Genomic DNA, 8,019 nt, shown 5'->3' with positions numbered 1-8,019 from the left:
ACAAACATTTTCCTTATTATAGTAAGTAAGTTGTTTGTTCTAATAGTGTAGGCTGTGTAAGCCGAGTTAATGCCTGGCCAATGAAATATCCTCTCCAACCTAATGTAGAAAAGCAATACGGAGAGTAGAATCTCCATCTACGGATAACATCTGTGGACAGTGTCAAACAAACAAAAGCACACTGTCAATTATGTCCATGGTCTATAAGTACACTTGTACCGCTCTGCAATCAGACAAGGACCTTAATGTTAACAGTGATTCATGAAGTGTCTCTGGACTACAACACTGATGCACTTTCTACTTCGACACCAATAACATGTCCATGTTGCGATTTAGTAATTTAAAAAAAAAACATCAATTTTTATTTTATGTATTTGGATAATCGATTATTTGTTTCAGATAATCGATTATCGAAATTGAGACTATAATCGATGATTTCGATTATAATCGATCGCATCGGACACTCAACCGTATAATCGACTTTTTTTTATTCATGCAACATTCAGAATCCCTTGTACATTCCAAAGCTATGCCTTTTCTGATTTCCAGTAGAAAAATTTCCTTTATTTCAATGTGCCATTGCTCTCCGCGCGCCAAAGCATTCACAGACAATATCCAAGGACTGCAGACCCCACTCAGCCTGTCTCTATCATACTTATATACCGAATTCGTTTTATTCATCACGATCTGACAATGGATACGCTGGTACGTGGTAGCTACAATCAGTCGAGACGCACAGCAATCTACCATATGCTTCGCACAGACAATACAACGCAAACCATTGTTATCGAAGAGGTTTCAAATGAAGAGTGCAAGCCCATTTGTCTACATGCGTGTATAAGCTAACGTTCTTCTCATTTACACCAATATACATTAGTCCGGGTCCAAGTGGGTTCTGCTGTCATATAAATGTCATATACGTAACAGTTTTCCCGCTTATATCTTATTAGATCTGTTGTAATATTGATTGTGTGTGCCAATGTTAGTATTGTCGATTTTACCCAATGTCTATGATCTCCAAATTATTAGTAGTCATGAAATTGTAGCGCACGATTTTACCCAGCGCAGCGGCTACCCAGCTAGTATGGTTATATAGGACTTCTCCCATATATACTCTTGCTTCCTATATATCCCCTCCCTCTTCTTTCACACCCAAGTGAGCTACAGTGTCATTGACACTTTCATATATACATGTATGTATGTATGTATGTCGTATCTATCTATCTATCTATCATCTATCTATCTATCTATCTATCTATCTATCTATCTATCTATCTATCTATCTATCTATCTATCTATCTATCTATCTATCTATCTATCCATATATCTATCTATCTATCTATCTATCTATCCATATATCTATCTATCTATCTATCTATCTATCTATCTATCTATCTATCTATCTATCTATGTCTATCTATCTATCTATCTATCTATTTATCTATCCATCTACATAATACACATAATACGTGTGTGCAGTACAGTGTAATTTACTTCCGCGTGTTGTACGTACGCTCAGGTACACGTACTGGAGAAGGATGGCGAAGCTGTCCGACGACAGCGACGACGACTGCTCGCCAGTCGACCGGCGCGAAAGCGGCCGCAGGCAAGATGGCAGCGTCCGGCAGCGCAGGCCGACGGGGCCGTTCTGCGCGGGCGACAAGCTCTCGCTGGCGCCGGCGGACGTGCTGTGTGGCGAGTCGTCGGCCACGTCGGGCGAGGTGGTGCCGCCGGTCGGCAGCTACATGGTCGCATGCAATCGCCTCGAGGTCGAGTACGACAACGCGCCGCGGCTGCGCGGCGGCGACGACGCGTGGCGCGCCGCCGACGGCAAGTACCAGAGGGCCGCCGGCGGTCAGAGCTCCGCCGCCGCCGCCGCCTACGCGGCGAGTGCCGACGGTGGCGCCCTCGACCGAGGCCGAGAGCGTTATAAGAAGTGTGGAGGCGGAGGCGGTGGTGCTGAGGGCACGTACTCGCGCGTCGGCTTCTACCGGCGCGACGTCGCCGACGACGACGGCGAGCGGGAGAGCGGTCACATGAGTCGCAAGCTGAAGTGGCTGAAGCAGAAGGAGCTGATGCGGCGGCAGAACCTGGAGAAGACGTCGTCGTCGTGCGCGGCGAGTGGCGAGCGGGCCGGGGAGGCGGCGGCGGCGGCGGCGGCGGCGGCGGCGGCGACACCTGCCGCTGTCACGCGGGACACCGCTTGTGACTCGCAGCAGACTACGTCGGAAGCCAGCGGCAATGGGACGGTAATGCCAGCTCCCAGCAACAACGGAGCATTGATGCCCGGGGCCAGCAACAATCGAACGGTAATGTTGGCGGCCAGCAACAACGGAGCATTGATGCCTGGGGCTAGCAACAATCGAACGGTAATGCCGGCGGCCAGCAACAACGGAGCATTGATGCCCGGGGCTAGCAACAATGGAACGGTAATGCCGGCGGCCAGCAACAACGGAGCATTGATGCCCGGGGCTAGCAACAATGGAACGGTAATGCCGGCGGCCAGCAACGACGGAGCATTGATGCCCGGGGCTAGTAACAATGGAACGGTAATGCCAACTCCCAGCAACAACGGAGCATTGATGCCCAGGGCCAGCAACAATGGAACGGTAATGCCGGCGGCCAGCAACAACGGAGCATTGATGCCCGGGGCTAGTAACAATGGAACGGTAATGCCAACTCCCAGCAACAACGGAGCATTGATGCCCAGGGCCAGCAACAATGGAACGGTAATGCCGGCGGCCAGCAACAACGGAGCATTGATGCCCGGGGCTAACACCAGAACGTCATTCAGAGGCCAGCGTCAACAAAGCGTTGAATGCAGGGGGCCGGCAACAACAGAACGTTAATGCCGGGGTCCAGTGACAACACAACGTTGATGCCGGCTGCCAGCGATAACAGGACATGCGAGCCTGTGGCGCTGAATAAGTATCGGGGCCCGAGTCACCGGTGAAGCATCGGCACGCGCGTCGCATCGGCCGCAGAGAAAGGTGATCCATCGCGCGCGTTGCATGACACGCGGTGACCGAGACTGTGATAAAAGCTTACATGGTGATAGCGCGTCTGGACGCGCCGACAACCCGACAGTATCGTAAAGAGCGACCCGGTGTGCCGTGATGGAAGAGACAGGGCAGCGACTACAGAAGCAGGGTGGTCGTCAGATGGCCCGCAGGAGAGGGCGTGGGACAGAGAGAAATCGCTCGAGAGCCGCGTCAGACTCCGAGTCTCACAGCCTTCCAGCCGTTGATGGACACGGACAGGCTACTGACTGATGAGAGATTAATTTTACAAGGCATTTTTCTTTAATGACTGCCTACTACCTCGTCTATACTTACTGCTACTGCCTCCTACTCGAACTGTTACATTTTAGGAACACTCCTGCATGATTACTATTACTTAATTAACACCCACTGTCTAACAAAACCCACGTAAAAGCACCAAAAATCACTATTTACTTACCAAGCCTGGGTGAGTAAACTTGTGGCCTTCCCTCTTCTCTGGCAGCAGATACTTGCTGTCTGGTTAAAGAGGTTAATCTCTAACCATTTTTGATATTGCTACAACGCTTTCTGTCGTCTTCTCTGTTGTCTATCTAATCTTTAAGCTCATCTACGTAGTTCAGATGCAGCTGTGAATCGCATGATTGTCTCGTCCGGCCGTCCGTGCGTCGTCCGTCAACAGTTGGGCACAAATCTTAACCGCCTCGAGGTACGGTCCACGTATTCGGGACGTGGGGGGGTAATCCGAAACGAGTTGGGATGTCGAAGCTGGGGTCAAAAGTCAAGGTGTAAAAGGAAGGGGAACATTCCCTCCTTAACTTAAGGTATAGGAGGAAATGCAGAATTTGCGACACAGATCTAAACGGCTCGACTAGGCTCGTGATAGTCGTGTATGAGCATCGTGGTAGGAAAAGCCATCACTGTGCCGAAATTGGAGGTCACAGGTCAAGGTCAATGGGCAGAGGCAGATTTTAGACATTTTCGAGACATGGTCTGACGGAGCGATGGGAAAACTTTTTGTTTCTATGGTGACCTACCATTTTTATGGCTTTATTTGAAAGGACCATAAAATGTACTTTCTCTGACATGCGAAGAGTAAGTGTCGAATAACCTTTTAACCCTCAGAGGAGGTTAAACATGGATTTGTTGACTGTTAACAATGACTGAACTGCTTTTGCTATTGTGGATGTCAGTACAGCTTGCCAGCAGTTCAATTGCAAAGGCAAATGTTTCTTGAACAAGTTTACTCGCTCACAATCACATTATTTGTCTTAAGCGTCTGACTTAGCTACACCTGAGTAGCACATCTGTATTAAAGCCAACAAAACTGGTTAATGAACGGTGATGCTCGCATAATTTTTTTTCTTTTTTTTTTTTTTTGGTAGGCAAAACAATGCGGGGAGCCCAATTACGGCATGCATGGGGTTGAAACTGGCTCACTTATCAATCATAATTATGTGCCTGCCACCTCTCATGGCGTATTGTTTTAACTACAGTTGAGCGAATTATGCATCCTGCCTGAATATACTTGGATTTCAGCACTCAATGGAGTGAGTTATCCGCACGAAGGGTACACAGTTAAAAGTTACACAGCTGTATCTAGAATAAATGTACTACCGGTATACTGCAGCTAGCTATCATAGATTTGAGACTGTATTATAGTAATCCTAGATATATATGCGCATGAGGCAGAACGCGGTGCGGGATGGCACACTTGATTCGGTTGCCAGGGAGTTATCAGAAGAATACCCGGCTTTACAGTACACGTCAGTGAGCCGCTGTCGGCTTCTGCGGCACTTGTGTTGATATTGCACAATGCTATCTGTCATTTGATGTTGTTTATCTCTCCCTTTTGCTATGACGGCTACAATGCCTATCTGTCGTCTTGACTGTTGTTCTATCTCTCTTTTTGATATTGCTACAATGCATCTGTCGTTTTCATCTGTTGCTTATCTGTCTTTTGATACTTGCTACAACCATTTGTCGTTTGTCTATTGTCTATCTGTCTTTTTGATATTTGACATTGCCTTCTGTCGTCTCTCTGTTGTCTACGTCTTGTAGCCCTGCATCTGACGTAGTAGAATGCACTTTGTAGAAATCGCATGAGCGTGCGTCGTGCGTCCCTCAAATGTTGCGGCAGCAAATTAAACGGCTCGAGTACGTCACGATACTTGGGAACGTGGGGGGGGGAATCGAAACCGAGTTGGGCATGTTGCAAGCTGGGGGTCAAGGTCTATCGTCATCTGTCTGTTGTCTATCTCTCTTTTGATATTGGCTACAACGCTATCTTCGTCGCGCAGGTGTAAGTTCTACCTGCCGGCGAGGCATGACGTGCGTCACACTGGCGGCCATTCTGAGCAGCAATCGCCGTTACGGCCACGCTGCCTGCCGCCGCATCTCCTTCTCCATGGATGCTCAAGCGCCATTCTGCCACCTCCGACGTCAGCTCCGACTTCGCCAGCAGCAGCGGCGCTGCGACTCCGGCCGATGTTGTGGCGCGTGGGCGTGCCGGCGCCGACGCGTGGTGAGGAGGGCGTGGCTCGAAGCGTCGAGGGCGTGACTTCGAAGCGTCACGAGCGGCGCGGCGACGGCGACCTCTGGGCGAAGATGGCGCGGGGCGTGGTACCCGCCGCGGGCTGTCGACCTTCGGCGACCTCCGGATTTCAGGCACAACCGAGTGCCTCCCGAGGGCTTTGACACGTCGCTGTCATCAGCTCTCGCAGTTCAGACGACGTGTCTGACGAAGCTTCGACGCTGAGCCGATCACTGACGGCCTTTCGCATCGAGCACTGCTCGACGCCCGACTTCCGCCTCCTGTGGAGAACCAGCGCTGCCGCGGTGGGCGCTCGCAGCGCGGCGGCAGCGCGGAGCAGACGACACGTCGTCTCGAGTCTCTACTCGAGTTTCAGGCGCTGACGCTCGCTGCGTCCGACTCTCGAGCTCGCGGCGTGTGCGTTCTCGTCGCGCGTGCACGCAGGCCGACAGACGCCCGCGCATGCCGCTCCCCGGCCCGTCGCGCCGCGCCGACTCCTCCTCCGCAGCGGCCGAAAGAGTCTCTCTGGCTCTCTGTGGCGATGCGATAAGGAGAAGGAAAACAGGCAGAGGTGCGTGTGTCGATTGGCAACGTTATTAGCCAGCGACGTGGCAGCGTCAGTGATTTGCACGGTCGTTTTGAAACTGCACGGTCTAAAATATTGATCTAAAGCCGTGTAAATTGTAAAATATGTGACTCCCAAATTTCTTTTTCTGCACTCCCACAATACTCATATCTCTGCCTATACCCTGATTGTGCGTCGATTGTTTTCGCCTGTGCGTGTGTAATATTCATTCGCATTAGACCTGTGCTAACAAATGCACAGAGAGCGAGATATGAAGTGATTACTAGTTGTATTGTGTTACTTCATGAAGATATCACCAAAAGGGCGATGAACCCATATGAAGGTGTAATGATAACCGTTAATTAGTAATATCTTTTAATTATCTGTTTAACATTGTGCCAGTGGCGCTATGGTAAACTATTGTTTGTGTGTTAATAATATTTAGAATGAAGTCTTATTATCAACTCTCTACAGGTTTAGTGTCTTATACACGTCCACGAGTATTTGGGTTGCTGATCATTTGAAGTGCCCCATCATTCAAATGCATATTCGGTATAACTGATGGAACTAACGATGGTTTGATGATAATCGTGAACAAAACTATCGTCAGGTTGGCATGGATTACGCAGATCAGCTAAGAGGATACCGACAGATGCGGAGAGACTGAACTATCGTCGATCCTCGATCAGTGCTGCTAGCATGATTCCTCAAAGACTGGCTTACATTCTTCCAGTAGTGCCTGTACGTGTATCTATGACAGCTGCTCGTTTTACGTTGGCTAGCAGGCTCAGTATGTCCTGTCACGGTGTACTCTCTAAAGAATCTGACTTTAATTTGCTACCGTATGACTGTATGTGAGACTCGTGGGTGATTTTGCTGCCAGCTCTCATGTCGTCTTGTCGTTTCGTAGGTTTATGTAAGCGTTTCCTGTTATATGTAATAACGATGTTAATTAGGCTCAGCTACGAAGTCAGATGCAGCTTGTAGAATCGCATGATTGTTCGTCCGTCCGTCATCAACATTGGCACAAATCTTAACCGTCTCGACGTACGGTCTTTGGATATTCTGGGACGGCGGGGTTCGTGAAAAGGATTCGGTGTCGAATTTGGGGGTCAAGGGTCAAGGTCGAAAGGAGTGTGTCAATGGAGGGAATATTTCGCCTTAACTTAAGTATAGAGGAAATACGGAATTGCGGCACAAATCTCAACGGTTACACACGCTTGCTTAATAATTCGATGTATAAGTTGATGGGGAGGAACGCCATCAGCAGCGCCAAAATTGGAGGTCACAGGTCAAAGGCAGTGGAACGCGTCAGAATCTCAGACATTTCTGAGTACATGGTCTAATGGACCGAGTGCAAAACTTTTTTGTTCGAGCGCTGACCTACCGTTTTATCACTTTATGAAAGGACTATTGAAAGGACCATGAAATTACTTTTCTACTGACCTGCGAAAGAGTAAGTTCTGATAACGCTTTTGACCCAAGAGGAGGGTTAAACCATGATTTGTTGACTGATTAACAAAAGGACTGCAACTGCATTATGTATTAGAGCCGCCTCAGCCTCCCCACCTCCCCCCCCCTCCACCCCTTCCCCACCACACGCATATGGCTACGCTTGACGATATTCATGATAGACATGTTAATTTAACGAAGTCGTTAAAGTTACACAAGCTGTTATCTTTATTATTGTACTTACCAGTAGGTATAGCAAAGTCATATCATAGATTTTAGATCTGTATTAGTAGTATCTAAGATATATGCTCTAGAGCGGCGAGACGTCGGTGGCAGAGGTGCGCCACTTGATTCGGTTGCCATTGCATTTATTATAGAAGAATACTGGCTACAGTACACGTCAGTGAGCGCGTGTCGCCTCTGCGGCACTTGTTTTTCTATTTGTAGGCGCCACTCAGAGAGGCAACAGC

The 8,019-nt window shown here is 48.9% G+C and overlaps 1 protein-coding gene across 1 annotated transcript in view; it reads left to right on the top strand.

Moving 5' to 3' along the window:
• Window positions 1-8,019, top strand: part of LOC106813564 (protein FAM214A-like) — a 22,474-nt gene that overhangs the window by 10,687 nt on the left and 3,768 nt on the right. The window lies entirely within an intron of this gene.

The sequence above is a fragment of the Priapulus caudatus genome, unplaced genomic scaffold (genome assembly GCF_000485595.1).
Source record: "Priapulus caudatus unplaced genomic scaffold, Priapulus_caudatus-5.0.1 Scaffold792, whole genome shotgun sequence".
NCBI lineage: Eukaryota > Metazoa > Priapulida > Priapulimorpha > Priapulimorphida > Priapulidae > Priapulus > Priapulus caudatus.
The sequence above is the reverse complement of the archived record's forward strand: the minus strand, read 5'-3'. Positions and strand labels throughout refer to the sequence as shown.